At 36.5% G+C, this 15154-nt stretch overlaps 1 pseudogene; it reads right to left on the bottom strand.

Moving 5' to 3' along the window:
• Positions 1-14062: 14062 nt before the first annotated feature.
• Positions 14063-14949, bottom strand: LOC149153544 (uncharacterized; annotated as a pseudogene).
• Positions 14950-15154: the final 205 nt, after the last annotated feature.

Genomic DNA, 15154 nt, shown 5'->3' with positions numbered 1-15154 from the left:
TCCTTATTACTTTAACCAAAATTTTATTTGAGGATTCTGCTAGTCCATTTCCCTATGGATATTATGGTGTAGAATTATGCAACAAGATTTGATATTCCTAACAGAACTCAATCATCTTAGTACTGTTGAATGCTTGTGCATTGTCTGTCACTATTTGTTGAGGACATCCAAATCTAGACAATATATATTCTTCAATGAACTTGATCACAATAATATCAGTTGCATTTCTGACTGGAATTGCTTCTACCCACTTGGTAAAGTAGTCTATAGCATTCAATATCCATCTGTGTTTACTGCTTGATGGAGGATGAATTTCACCAATGAAATCCAATCCCCATTGAAGGAATTGTGCTTGGATTAAGACTGGAACCAATGGAAGGGCTGCTAATCTTTGCTTTCCAGCAAAAAATTGACACTGTGTACAACTCCTAACCTTTGCTCCCACCTGTGAAAAAAGAGTAGGCCAACAAACCATGCTCATAAGATCTTGTATGCTGTGGCCATCCAAGAATAGTGGCCTCCACAAATTCCTGCATGAAATTCATCAATGATCCCTTTTGTTTCATTCTATGTTAGGAAAAGTAGAAGGATATTAAGAGGGTCCTTCCAGTACAAATTTGCATTCACAATACAAGACTTAACAACTTTCAATTTGAGTGTTTTACATTGATTTCTATTAAATTCAGTTGGACATTCAAATTCTTTAAGAAAGTTGACAATGTCAAAGTACCAATCTGATAACAAAAAAATTTCATCAATGTGAATCAAAATTGTTTGATCTGATGCAAAAGGTTCTTATGCATTTTCCTATGTGGGGATTTCAGAAGGTTCTTGTGTATTCTTCTCAGCTGGGATGTCAAAAACATAATTTATTCCTAAAATCTTGCAATTGGATTCAACAAGGAGCTTAGCTAGGCCTTGACCTTTTACCATTTTGGTAGTCTTGATGATGAGATCATACTCTAAAATTTTAGTTATCCAACTCCCTCTCCTTCAATCAGTGTCAGGTTGCATTAGAACATTTTTGACAACACTATTAAATACATAGGCAATGATAGAAGAGTGTAGGAGATAGACTCTAAAGGCTTTCAGGGCTTGAAATAAAGAGTAGGCTTGTTTTTCAATGATGTCATACTTTCGCTCAACATCTCTCATAACCTTGCTAAAAAGGGCAATGGGTTGGTCATCTCCATCTTTGTTCCTTTGCAAAAGAACACATCTAGTGTGGTTTTAGAAGAAAAAGAAAATACACTGGAAGGTAGGGAATAATCTGGACTGGCTAAGATGGGAGCTTCTGTAGTGGCCTTTTTAGTCTGATCAAATGCATACCTAGCAAGAAAATTCCATTTGATTTCATGATTCGTTTTCAACATATCAGTTATGTCCTTAACTATTTCTGCATAGTTAGGGATAAATCTTCTTAAAAAATTAATTTTACCAAGGAAAGCTTGAACTTCCTTCTTGTTCCTTGGTAATATGAGTGCATGAATTGTCGAGACTCTTTTAGGATCAATGACTAATCCTTCTTTGGAAATGATGTGGCTGAGCAACTTTCCTGCACCTGTCAAAAACCTTTCTCAAATGCTTCAAATGATTTTCATCAGAATTGGAAAAAACAGTGAAATCATCTAAATAAATAACAACAAATTTGTTCATCTTACCTACAAATGCATGGTCCATAGCACGTTGAAATGTGGCTCCAGCATTATTTAACCCAAAAGGCATCGGATTATACATGAACGCACCCCATGGAGTTGTAAATGCAATTTTTTCTCTATCCTCTGGACTAACCATAATCTGATTATATCCAGAGAAAACATCTAACATGGAAATTCTTTGGGCTCCTGAAACTTTCTGAAGTAATTGATCCATCTTAGGTAATGGATAATTGTCCTTCAGGGAAGATTTATTCAAATTCCTAAAATCCACACATAATCTAATTTCACCTTTATTTTTCTCACTAGAACTAGATTGGCTACCCAATCTAAAAATCTTAATGGAAGTATTATTTTAGCATCCAGTAACTTCTTTAGTTCTTTTTCAATCACAGGAAGAAGGGCAAGATTAATTCTCCTTAATTTTTGTTTAAAAGGTTTTGCGTCTGGTTTTAAGGGAATTGTGTGTTCAATAAAAGATGTATTATATGTTTTTAATTCATTATAAGACCAGGAAAAAACATCTTTGTAGGTTTTAAGGAGGGCTAAATATTTATCTTTAGCTTCCCCTGACAAGGATGCAGAAATTTTAACGTTTTTGATCTCTTCATAACTTCCAATGTTATAAATTTCAATATTTTCACCAGGTGAATCAGAAAGTGGATTTTTGGGGACATCATTATGATCAAAGAGCTTCTCAGGAGGGATTAACCCTTTTGGAATAAAATTATTAGAGAGTTGGATAATGTTATGATAAGAAATTGTAGAATCAAATTGTGGTGTTTGATCTTCTTTGTAAATTTCAATATTATCAAGCGGTTCTTCCTCAACTTGCATGTTTGAGAATCCATCTATGACTTGCAAAAAGGATTCTAGTTGCTCGTCATCATAAAAAATATTCCAGTACTTAATATTTTTAGGAATAGATGGTTTATACTTGACTTGAATTTGATACTGAACAAGCATCTTATCAGGGATTTTAAAGGAACTTGCAGAGATAACAAAGGAATCTGCATGCATGTTTTGATCTCTAGGAATAACAGTGATATTGAATGCTGAAAATAAATTTTCAATTGAATCCCAAACTTCATTCCTATAAGATCTCAATCTTGGGTGCTTGGTTTGACACTGATTTCTAACTTGTCTGACAATAAGTTCAGAATCATTGTATACAATTAAGTTCTACACCTTAAGACTTCTTGCTAACTCCAATCCTAGCAGAAAAGATTCATACTTTGCTACATTATTGGTTACATCAAATTCAAGTTTGTATGATTGGGTAATGTTTTCTTTATCTGGAGAAATTAATACAATTCCAGCTCCTGCTCCTTCCTTTGAGCAAGAACCATCAAAGTACATTTTCCAAATATCAGTTTAAATGGTTTTAGGTTGATCAACAATATCTTCAATAGTTAGTTGAGTATTTTGTGAATTATTTATAGATAGTTCAAAACACCCAAAGTCTTGGTCAACAGCATAAATAGGATGATTCCTAACCTGATCAGCTCTACAAACAATATTCATAAATATGACCTCTCTATATAGCCTGAGATGCTCACCCCCATAAACTGGAATAGTGGCATAAGACATATCCATTTGTAGGCTCCCTCCTAGTTTAGCACAACAAGATCTTGACAGTAGCATGCCAAATTTTGGAGGAATGTCAGTGACTACTATGTCTAAAACCACACTTTTGACAGGGATCTGAGCTAAGGTTACCACCAAATCTTTAATGAGTCCAAGACAAGGAACTTTCTTGGAGTCAAAAGTGTAAATATCATGGTAAGTTCTAGTGACTTCTAATTGCAACTGGTCCATGATCACTTTAGGCATTAGATTATGGGAAGCCCTAGAATCTAGCATACAATTATATAGCAGGAAATCATGAATTTTCAGAGTCACATAAAACAGTGGTACATTCTCATCTATCATGTCAGAACTAGGACCAAAAACTACTAAGGGTTTTTCGTCCTGCAGGCTTATCACATCCCCTTCAACATCCACATTGGATGACTGAATCCATTTTGAAACTTGGTTCATATACCCTAGATTTTTTGACAATTTAGGCAGGGGATAACTGGTATTTTAACCCTTTCCAGTTCTCTTTCAACATTGAAGGTCGTCAAAACAATTTTTATCAATTTGACTTGTTTCACCTGTTTGATTCAATGGTTGAATGATAGTTGTCTGGGTTTCAGCAGATTTTATCTGAGGTTCATTTTGAATGGGACATTTTGGAGGTCTACCAAGCCCTGCCCTAGGTCTAAGATCGTATCTTATATTTAATTCACCAATTAGGAGTTAAGAGAAAGCCTCATATTTGGAAATTTGATCATCTTCTTGATTTTGGGAAGACTGATTTGAAGGGTGAGGAACAATAACATTATGTACAGATGTAGAATCAAATTTATTTATATCTTCGGAAATTAGAGGACCAATATCAACTGGTTGTTGGTCATCAATCATCATAGGAGGTTGGATATGTTGATCAGTGTTATGCATCTGTAAAATTTGAGTTTGAGGGACTCTTCTAAACTGATTATGTGGTCTAACAACAACTTGTTGTATGGTTCTCGGATGAGTTTCAATCTTAGAAATCCTATTAGATAAGTTCTAAGTAATGATGTTATCTCATCTATTTTTTTATCATCGTTTTTGGACTTTGAGGAAGCTCCTTCCTCCTTAGACTTCATTTTTCTTTCAGCGTTTTCACCCTTGGCTTTGAGTTTAGATGAAGCTGATATGTTAGCCTCAACTTCTATAGCGTTATTTTGCATATCCTGAAGGGTAGCAGATATCCTTTCCGTCAGCATGAATGCAAAGTCATCATCAAAGGCTTTATAAAACCTAACGTTTGCTGCTACAACAGGAGGTTGACAATCAGGAGATATTTTGTGGTAGAGTTTATTGAATCATTTAATGAAATCTGCCACATGTTCTCCATGGTTCCTTTTAAGCTCTTCAAACTCAGTAAGGAAGTAAACTGCACCCTTTTTGACACCCCACTGATTTTTGAATATAGTTGTTAAATCATTCCAGGACTGAATAGAATCAACCCTCAGTTGCCTAAACCATATCCTAACATTTCCTTCTAAAGACTAAACAAATAAACGCATGTATACATCCTCATGCTCTATATTCATATTATCTGCAAAATCTAGGAATGCAACTAGATGATATTTTGTAGTTAGGCCAGTTTCAAAATTAAACCTGGGCAAGTGTTTCAAATACCCATCAAGAAAAATATTTAGCTGGTTACGAAGGTGTAGGGCAACATATCTAGCTTGAAATATAGGTCGAAATGCCATATCTAAAGATGATGAAGAAGATGATTTAGTAGAAGAGGTAAGAGATGATGTAGTGGAGGATGATGAAGCAGGGGATGAAGATGGAGATGTAAAAGTGGGAGGAGGGGAATGGGAAAGTGGAGGAGATCTAAAAGTTTTCAAAGGTGTTTTTATTACTAACTTCTGAACCTCTGTTTCAACCTAATTTTTACTTTCAAATAGTGGGTTTGAATATACAAAGAAGGTTTCTTCAGGTTGGGAAGAAGTGGATGGGAATGTATAATGAGTGGGGGAGATAAAATAAGTTTGTTTTAGCTTCGATAAATTTACATCTAGTTCTCCCTCTGACTTGGGAGAATCTGAAAATATTTCAGGAAGTTTGTAAGATTCCAAAGATTGGACTAAGAGAGCTGACTATAGATCAACTCCTTTAGATAAAAGTTATAAAACCATAGGTGTTAGATCAACCAAATCTAATTGAGATGGAACAGAGCTAAAGGGATCAGAAGCTGGATTATCTTCAGGTTGTAATGGTACAAAAGAAGAAGCAGAAGGTTCAAGTCTCCTTCTAAACGAGGCCTCTCTCATTAGTCTCTCGGGATCAGATAAAGGAGATATAATTTGAGAGTCAGAGTGAGATCTGGTATGTTTTGAAGGAGCCATCTTAATCAAGTGGAGTCGCCAGGTGAATGATTTTTAACCTACAATTTCTTTATTCACCTTAAAGAAAAAGTTTTAATCGTTGTCCTAGGGAAAATAGTTCAATTTTCGATCCCCGACAACGGCGCCAGTATGATGTTGTCCTCTAAGATGAATCTAGGTCAGTTAGTCATGCCAGAGCATCTAAAATATTTTGTTGGTTTTAAATTTTATGGATGACCAATGATATGAATTATTTAAAACAGGTGCTTAAGCCTTAACAATTACTAAACTAGATGAAAGGGATGTTATTTGTCTAGCTATAGTTAATTGATTTAAAGTGAATGAATAACAGAATATGTGGTGGTATAACTTGCTAAATATTCAAACAAAATATTTGATTGGTTATAAGCAAAGAATATAAGCAAACAATGTTTCCTGTAGGACAAAATATATTCAAATGAATGCATATTTGTGTGATAATTAATTGATATAGGGAAGTTTATAATAACAAATAGTATTATAAGCTAGTCCCTGGTTATTGTTGATAACTTCATAGGGGATTTAAGACTGAATGATACTCAGTATGATCTTACCCAGATCTCTGCATAAAGACTTGAATCTATGAAGCAATACATAATGAAATAAGCACATATGAAAACTTACAAGAAGACAAAGCTATAGTAGGCAAATTCAGAATCCTTTCATTCACTTTGCAAATCTCCAGATTGGTTACAATTCTGTTCTCAATTCTCATACAAGGGTTCAACTCTTAATAACTTGAAGGAGGAGTTATTTATACAAAAATTTATACTAGATATTTCCAAAACAAAATGACAAAAATAGTACAAAATTGTAGGAATTTGAAAACTGCTAAGTGTTGGCACATCTGAAATTGGAAAAAATAAATAAAAAAAGAAAATCCAAAGGCGAGGTCGAAGGGGCCGGAAGGGCCGAGCGGCCGAGGGGCTGGGCCGAGGTGGGCTCAGTATGGGTTGAGGAAAGGCAAATATTAAAAAAGAAGGTTGGAGGGGCCCCATTGGTGGATGGTTGGAAGGTGGGGTGAAGGGGGACCCGTTTTAGGAGTCCCATAAAGGTTGTGGAAGGTCAAGGAGGGGCCCCATCAAGGCCGAAGGCTCAAGGCTCAAGGCTCAAGGTTCAAGGTTCAAGGAGGGGCCCCATCTTACTTAATGATGCGGGATTGGCCAAATCAATGCAAATTTGGTGCCATTCTAGGGCCTATCCTTTAGGAATCTATTGATGATGTGGTCCCCAAAAAGTGTTGCCCAGTTGTCCTTCAGTTGTTGATTAAAGTTACTCAATAACTTCACACAAGTGATCCCATCAGTCTTCACTTGATATGGAAAGATTTACCAATTTTTTGTAAACTTCATCAACCTCGGTGTATTTCTCAAAAGTGTGCTTATTTATAAAAATATGTTTTATTTCATGCTTAATAATCAAATCAAAATCTAAAGCTTCTAATGCTTGTTTCCCTGTAATATGCCCCTTTATACCTGCAAAGTTTGATTTATCAGTGGCTATGGTATAAAGCTTCTGGAAGTATTCTTCTAAACTGGTCAACTTGTCATTTGGGGCTACTAATCCCTACAATCCTCTCTGATTCAGTAAATTGAATTTAAAATGAAACATATGGACTGAAGTCTTCAAGGTTTGACACTTGGTTTCTAGCTGAGTCATCAAATTCTTCTTTTGCAACACTTTCTTGATTTCCAAGATGGTTTCTATTCTGTTGTGAATCTGAATCTACTCCAATTCGGCCCTAGTTTTTGAGTTAAGAACTCTGATCATGTTTGCATCGTCACTTGGTTTATTTTTGAGTAGTTGCTTCACTTGATCAATGACCACCTGCCATATGTTTATGAGTTCCTCCTGCTAAAAAATGATATGAATGAAAGGCCATACTTCAGTTATGGCCTGACTAATATCTGCCCATATGCTTTCCTTGGCTTGGGCCAAGGTCTGAGTCATCAATGACTAACTCTGCAACTGATCAATTCTTCTGTTCAACCTATGTGTTTTCTGCATTTCCTCAACATAAAAACTATCATTCTTTATTTTATGAGCTTCTAGATTCTGAAATTTCTTATGAAGCCTTTCATTCTCTTGCCTCTGGTGATTGAGATCCTATGAGAGTTTGTTCAAATCCTGTGTTGTCGATGAAGATTCCCCTGTGGCTGATGTAGACTCTCCTGCTATTCTGGACACAGTGATGGGAGCTATAACTAACTGAGTAAATTGCTCCTTTTCTTTAAGCAATTTCTCAATCTGCTTCTCCATGGTTTTAATCTGTACATTTTGCTCAATTATTAGTTTCAACATTTCTTCCTTGTGTTGCTCATTCTCTGCTATCTCTTTGGTCTGGGGGTCCTCTGTAGAAGGCAGTTTCAACTGTTTTCTCAATAATGCAATGTATGTGTTCTTCTTCCTCATAATATCTTCAACAGCTTTGACATCATGAGGGTCATATCCAATTTTAATTATTAAGTCCTCCAATGATTTAACCTTGTTTCCTTTAGGTAAAGATGATATTTTCTCAATCTTCAACTGTGACTGCACATTTTCCAGAGCAGTTTTAAGCTTTGACAATGCCATAACGGTGTTGGTCATGATTGAGAATAACATCTCACCCTACTTCCTATGCACGTCCATTTGTTCAATTGGATGTATCTGATCTGCATCAAAAGTAAATACAATCTTCTTATAATCAGAAGAAATTTTAGGAAAAGGGACTTGAGCCTACAAAAATTCCATTTGCATTGATCCGTTCTCACTGTCAAATGCTATCAATAATCTGTGTTGTGATGTGGAATTCTGCTTCCAAAACTGTGCATAAACATTAGCTTTCAAAGCTTCATTATTCTGCTTGATTTTAAGGAAGTTAGTGAAAACATTTGACTCCTTTGTTTCACTTATTCATGCTGATTGAGTAATTTCTAGCAAATTCTGTGAAGTAGGAGAAGAAGAAGGAGTAGTAATAATAGGTCCTTTGTCCCTACATAAACCTGTGAATCATCCAAATTGATGATGATATGATCCTTATAACCCTGAGTTGTAGTAGTAGTTGTAGTGCCCTTTGATTCAATCCTTGATTTATTCTTGTAATGGATGAATTCCTTCTCTCCAATTGCTGATGATGATGATCCTTCCCTAGGCCTCTTGTCATGTTTAGTTTGAGAAGTAGGAGTCTGAAGAGTTCAAGGAGGTAAAACTTGCTCTTCTGCTTCTTGAAGAGTATTCTCTTCCCATTGTTCCTGATTTCTAAAATTCTCAATCTCTGGCCTAGGTGTATGATTATAAGGAGTGGTTTTGAGTTCCACCCTTAAGTCTGAAATAATGTTGAATGGATCATAGGACTAGGTAAAGCTGGGTTGGAAACCCATTTGTTTCAAAATAGCTTCTCCCTCTAAACCAACTGTTCTAGTATTACAGATGAATGATATAACCTGTGCCTTTATCTTAAATTGCGATCTTCTCTTCCTTGGAATGAAATGGAGCTCATCCATGTTCATCATCTGCCTAATATAGTCCAGAGAAAAGATTCTCATTGGAACATATTTTTGCAACTTATATGGAGCTAAATCACAAGCATATACTCGGGTCTTTGTGTAATTCTGGTAAAGGTACCACTATCCTGTTCTGACTTGATCACTGAGGTGCAAGATCCTTTTAATTTCTGAGCTGATCCTGGCTTCACTCTAACTACTAAGGAGCTGTGTAATTGGGTGAATGAAATAGTCTATGACATCAGAGAATCTGAACTCCGTTGAGTTCTTCCTAATCAATGATGTCCAATGAATAATTGATTGATTCTCATGTTGATCATCCTACTTGTGCAAAACAATAGGCAACCTATCTCCCTACTGAAAATAAACATATGAAATAGAATTGAGGAGTATTTAAACACTCCTTTAGTAGTTAGGTTCATCAATTGCTCGTGCATAGCTTCAGCCAAAAATTGATTGTATTTATGCATGAAGTCAGGCTTATTTTCTTTGGAAAAGATAGATAGATAGCCTAGGATGGCTTCATCTACCCATTGATCGGATTGATAGCCTAACAAGTGATAAATGAGAGAAATTATATGTTTGGATCTTTCAAGGAACATAGATGCTGGGTAAGGAGGATTCTTCTTGGGGAGCTCAACAACTTCAAGGAGAAAGATCTCAAATATTGGAGCTCTCTAAGGGAAAGTCAGCTTGTGATACAGGTCAATTAGGGCAGCAGTGGAGAAAAAAACTAAGGGAGTTCTTCCTAATCAATGATGTCCAGTGAATAATTGATTGATTCTCTTATTGATCATCCTGCTTGTACAAAACAATAGGCAACCTATCTCCTTGCTGAAAAATAAACATATGAAATAGAATTGAGGAGTATTTAAACTTTCCTTCAGTAGTTAGGTTCATCAATTGCTCATGCATAGCTTCAGCCAAAAATTGGCTGTAGTTATACATGAAGGCGGGCTTATTTTCTTTGGAAAAGATAGACAAATAGCATAGGATGGCTTCATCTACCCATTGGTCTGATTGATAGCCTAAGAAACAAGAAATGAGAGAAATTATATGTTTGGCTCTTCAGGGAACATAGATGTTGGGTAAGGAGGATTCTTCTTGGGGAGCTCAACATCTTCTGGGAGAAAGATCTAAAAGATTTGAGCTCTCCGAGGGAAATTTAGCTTGTGATACATGTCAATTAGGGCTACAGTGGTGAAAAAACTAAGGGAGTCACTGTCAGGTATCAGAAGCATTTTGTTTATGGTTTCAACAAAAATAGTTATCAGAATGTCTCCATTCTGAGCTACAATTGTTCTTTGTAAGGGATTAAATTTGGATTGGCACCAAATAACCAGGTCAGGAAAGGAATGAGTCTGGCGAAACATGTACAAAGGTAAACTAGATTCCCAGAAGTTTGTTTCATCCTCATAATAAAAATAGGTTTGCTTCAGCCAATTGTGTCATTCGAACAAATTGAATTCACATTCGATGTCTACAACTTTAAAGTATTGATCATCTAATGGGATATGATCCAAGTCCAAGGCATTAGAGGCCTTTGGGGTTTTTGGAGTTGCATAGGAGTTGGGAGAGGTTTTATCCTTCTCCCTTGGAGCCATGGGTATAACAAAGCTGTAATGGTGCAGGGAAGAAAAATGCAGAGGTAGCTAAGAGGATACTTCCAGTTACATGCTCGACGAAATAAAGAATTTGTAGACAAGAACAGTGAAATGATTGTAGAAGAAGGAAAATGTAACGGGGGATATGAATACTTAACAAGGATTTAGGACGACCATTACATTAGAGGTCGTTGATGGTTGGCTTAATCAGAAAATTAATGCGTAAAGGGAAGGAAGAGCAGCACGAGAAGGGCATTTATGTTGGAAACAGATACATGGGAACGGTTAATGTAATGCCTCACTTCAATCTTATCATGCAAATTTTATTAATGTTTACATCACCTGAAAATATTGAGAAATATTAGTGAATACCTTCATTTTGGAAACTATAAATTTATTTACTAATATAAAATTCATTGTTGCTATTATTCAAATTCCCAACTTGTCATCTCAAGTTGAATCTTAGGGAGGATATGGTCTCCTTTCATTATTTCAAATTATATATATATTCACCTCACATTCATAAATGTACTCTCACATTTATTTGGGAGAAGACATGGTCCTCTCCATTTAATTATCAATATATATATTCATATTACATTCCCAAATGTACTCTCACATTTATTTGGGAGAATACATGGTCCTCTCCATTTAATTATCAATATATATATTCATCTCACATTCCCAAATGTACTCTCACATTTACTTGGGAGAAGACATGGTCCTCTCCATCTAATTACCAATATATATATTCATCTCACATTCCCAAATGTACTCTCACATTTACTTGGGAGAAGACATGGTCCTCTCCATTTAATTACCAATATATATATATATATATATCACATTCCCAAATGTACTCTCAAATTTACTTGGGAGAAGAGAAGTCAACTGTAAGGATGGAGGAGAAGTTAACGACATTAATGAGAGGTGGTTGAGGTGGAGAAGAGAGGGAGGGTATAAAAAGGGAAGGAGGAAGGGAGAAAAGGGGGGATGTTGGGTCTTGCTTTGGTTTTGGGTTGGCTGTGATTTGGAAACCTAAGGAATCTGTGGAGGTTTTTTGGGTTAGTTGAGTGTGATTTTGGAGACCCTAGGAACATGTGGAGGTTTCTTGGGTTAGTTGAGAGGAGGGAAATATTGCTTATCTTGATCTGGATTATTCATCTAGGACACATTACATCTGGTTGGACTTGGGCTCGGAGGGCTAGGGAACCTGTGGAGGTTTCTTGGGCTAGGAATTATTTCCTAGTTGGCTGGGAGGTAAATCCAGTTGGGTTAGTCAAGAGGAGCGTTTCAGCAGGATCAGCAGCTCAAGGGCATCTCCATCGGTCACCGGTACAGGTATTCCTCTATAGATTACTCATGTAAATTTATTGAAATGAAATGTTCACTATAAGTTATAGGGATTAGAATGTAAATGGTAAAATTTTCATTGTTTAAAAAGTCTTGTAAGAAAGTAAATCATTGCCTCTTATTGCATTTAAATTCCAGAGAAATAGATCTGTTAGAAGACCCTAGGATAGGGCCTTACACATGGTATTGAGATTTGGTTCAAAATCTGGACCCAAAACCCATTAAACCCAAATTCCGCTATAAGAACTTGTAACCCTCGTAAGGACTCATAATCCTAATATATAGATTCTTCAAATTTTCCATCCAAAGCCCACCTTGCACCTATTTTCAGATCTTAAATCGCCTCACGTGGTATCAAAGCAATCTTCATTCGCAGATGCCATGTAAGTGCAGATCCATGAGATGGACCATGTAAGTGTGCTTCCAAAGAACCGTTTTGCATAAGCTCGTATACTAGCAACCTTGTCTTCCCATGGACACAGAAACCCAACAAAGACACGAGGTTTGGATGCCTAATTTTTCTCATTAGTTCAACTTCACTCTGAAATTCATCGTCTGCCTGTTTTTTGTTTTCATCTAGCATCTTGACCGCAACACAAAAATCATCAGGGAACTCAGCAATGTTAGAATCCTTTTTTTTTCTCCCTTCAGGGCGTTTATATCGGGTCTGATGTCTCTGATCGGAGTCTTTGTGTTGTTCGAACTCTGCCTCTTGGAGGTTGGAGTCCAGCCTGGTCCATATCCTCTGGATCAATCACAAGTGCTCCATTTGTCCCTTAAGTTCCAGATTTTATTCGTTATACATTTTTGGTTATCCATGGTTGGTTATCCCTAGCCGGATGTCCTTATTCTATCAGGTGGTTAGAGTCTGATTGGGAGATTATCCGGGTAAAAATTGGAGGCAGCACAGAGCTTGGCTGTATCCTGGAAGCAGTCCCCTTACGCACATATAGATGCATCATCATCTTCTGGATGATACAAAGGTTGCTAACATAACATTTTCTTGGAGTTAATGCAACATAACCTTGATTTGTTTTGGTATACCACCATAGAGCCGTAATTTCAACTTTTATGTCGTTTGAAATTGGCATATGAAAATAGCTTGGCATCATATGTCGGTCTTCTATTGTGGAGACCGACTGTGCATTTGCTTCTCTAATCCTCAACGTTTTGGAGAACTTCCTAAATGAGAGCACCAACGTGAGAACACAGCGGGATGAGTTTATCTTAGATTTATTAGGACCTTTGTTGACTATACAGAAATTAATGCTAAGCTTGTTTATGGGGTGTGATTTCAGGATTTTCACAATGTTGAACCCGTAGAACTTGTCATGTATCCTCTTACAGGAGAAAATCCCTTCAAACATGAATCCATCAACCTAGGAACGTAAGCTTGTGGATAATTGAAATACAACTACAGACTTCCATGAGGTTAATACATTGAAAATTGATTAGATTTGATGATCAGACATTGATGATTAGGCTTTTGCATTCACCTTGCCAACGGTCTTCATCTCTCATCTCTTTTGGGAACTAGATTGTTGTATTTTTAAGCATTTGTGGACCCATCGACATCCCTTGCTGCTCGATGTCATCACCTATGGGACATACATACTATATTGGCATACAACAGACACTAGAAGGAGGTCATGCTTGTCTAAGCATTCCTTGGTTTCACTGATGTCATTGAAGCTGCAATGATGGTAAAATTCTTGGTCTAGCTTTTGCACAACTTAAAGAAAACAAGCATACGTTCCTGATCACTTTCTTCAGGCTTTTATGGAGAACAAAAGGTACAATGTATCAAAGCAGGTTACTTGTAATGAAGTTTCGCTGACTGCTATAGCTTCCTTTTCTCTCTATTTCTAATTTGTTTCTTGAATATATTATGGAAAAAAAAAATCTTGGTAAACTCTCCAAGATGAGACACCTGATGATGTCTTACATAACCACCACTGTTGGGGCGAACCCCAAATCAGTACCACTGGTTTGCAAAACTAATTCTTTATGAATAAATATGGATCAAAATCATCGATTTCATCATCTTCATCAGCAACTCTGGATTCTTGGTTGGCCTCATCATTGCACTTCAACAATTTAGTTTGCTGCATTGCTAGAAACAAGGATGCTCCATCTGAACTTAACAAAACCTTCCTGGATTGATTCTGAACCATGCCTATGAACATCTGATGCATTTTGATCATCAAGAGGCCACTCAATGCCATTATGAGCCACATCAAAAGCTGTTTGTGAACCATCAAGATCATCATCAGGAAGATTACCCGAATTTGTCTCAGACCCTTGCACTGCTTCTACCACATCCGTAGAAAGTATGGTCAAAGTTTCTTTTCGTATGTCACCTGAATTTGGAGAAGTATCTTTTACACTCCTTTTATGTTCTTCACATGAATCCCTGTTCTCATTTCTTTTCTTTAGCAACTGATTTTTATTGACCATAAGTTCACCTTGATTAGCTATACATGTTGTTGTAGTTCCACTGCTAGCATCCTTTGACATATGAAAAACGGGTGAAAATATTGTCCCAATGACAGATGGATGTGATTTCTTTCGTTCAATGCATGGGTCATCAATGTTAGAAAATGCTAATCTCAGATCCTGAAAAACGTCATCACCCAACTTTGTATTGGCATTTACAGTCGTGGCACTGTTGCCTCCAATATTTTGACGATTGGGAGAAACAAGGCTGGTAGAAACATGAACAATTCTATGCTTTCGAGCAGAGGAAGTAATCAATTCTGCAACTTTTCTTTCCTTCATTTCAAGATCATGACAAGATTTTTTTGCACCTCCTATTAGAACTGGGGCATATTTGTTCATTGTTACCAACTCTTGTGGAAGATTTCCTTGATTTGTTCTTCATCATTATTCTATAGACATATTGCTTTTATCTGTAATTATTTTCAACCTTCACGTTATGCCAAAAATAGTTAACCGACCACAACAACCAATTGTGTTCTTCAGGTTGAAATTTTACCCATAAAATTACACAAGGAAACATCAACAAGATTCCAATCTTGAAGCTCTCCCAAATATCTGACTCTTTTGTTTAGGGGAATGGTCCTCAAGTA

This window comes from Pinus tabuliformis, chromosome 9 (assembly GCF_031772625.1).
Source record: "Pinus tabuliformis cultivar Carrire ecotype Pingquan chromosome 9, CPIR1, whole genome shotgun sequence".
NCBI lineage: Eukaryota > Viridiplantae > Streptophyta > Pinopsida > Pinales > Pinaceae > Pinus > Pinus tabuliformis.
The sequence above is the reverse complement of the archived record's forward strand: the minus strand, read 5'-3'. Positions and strand labels throughout refer to the sequence as shown.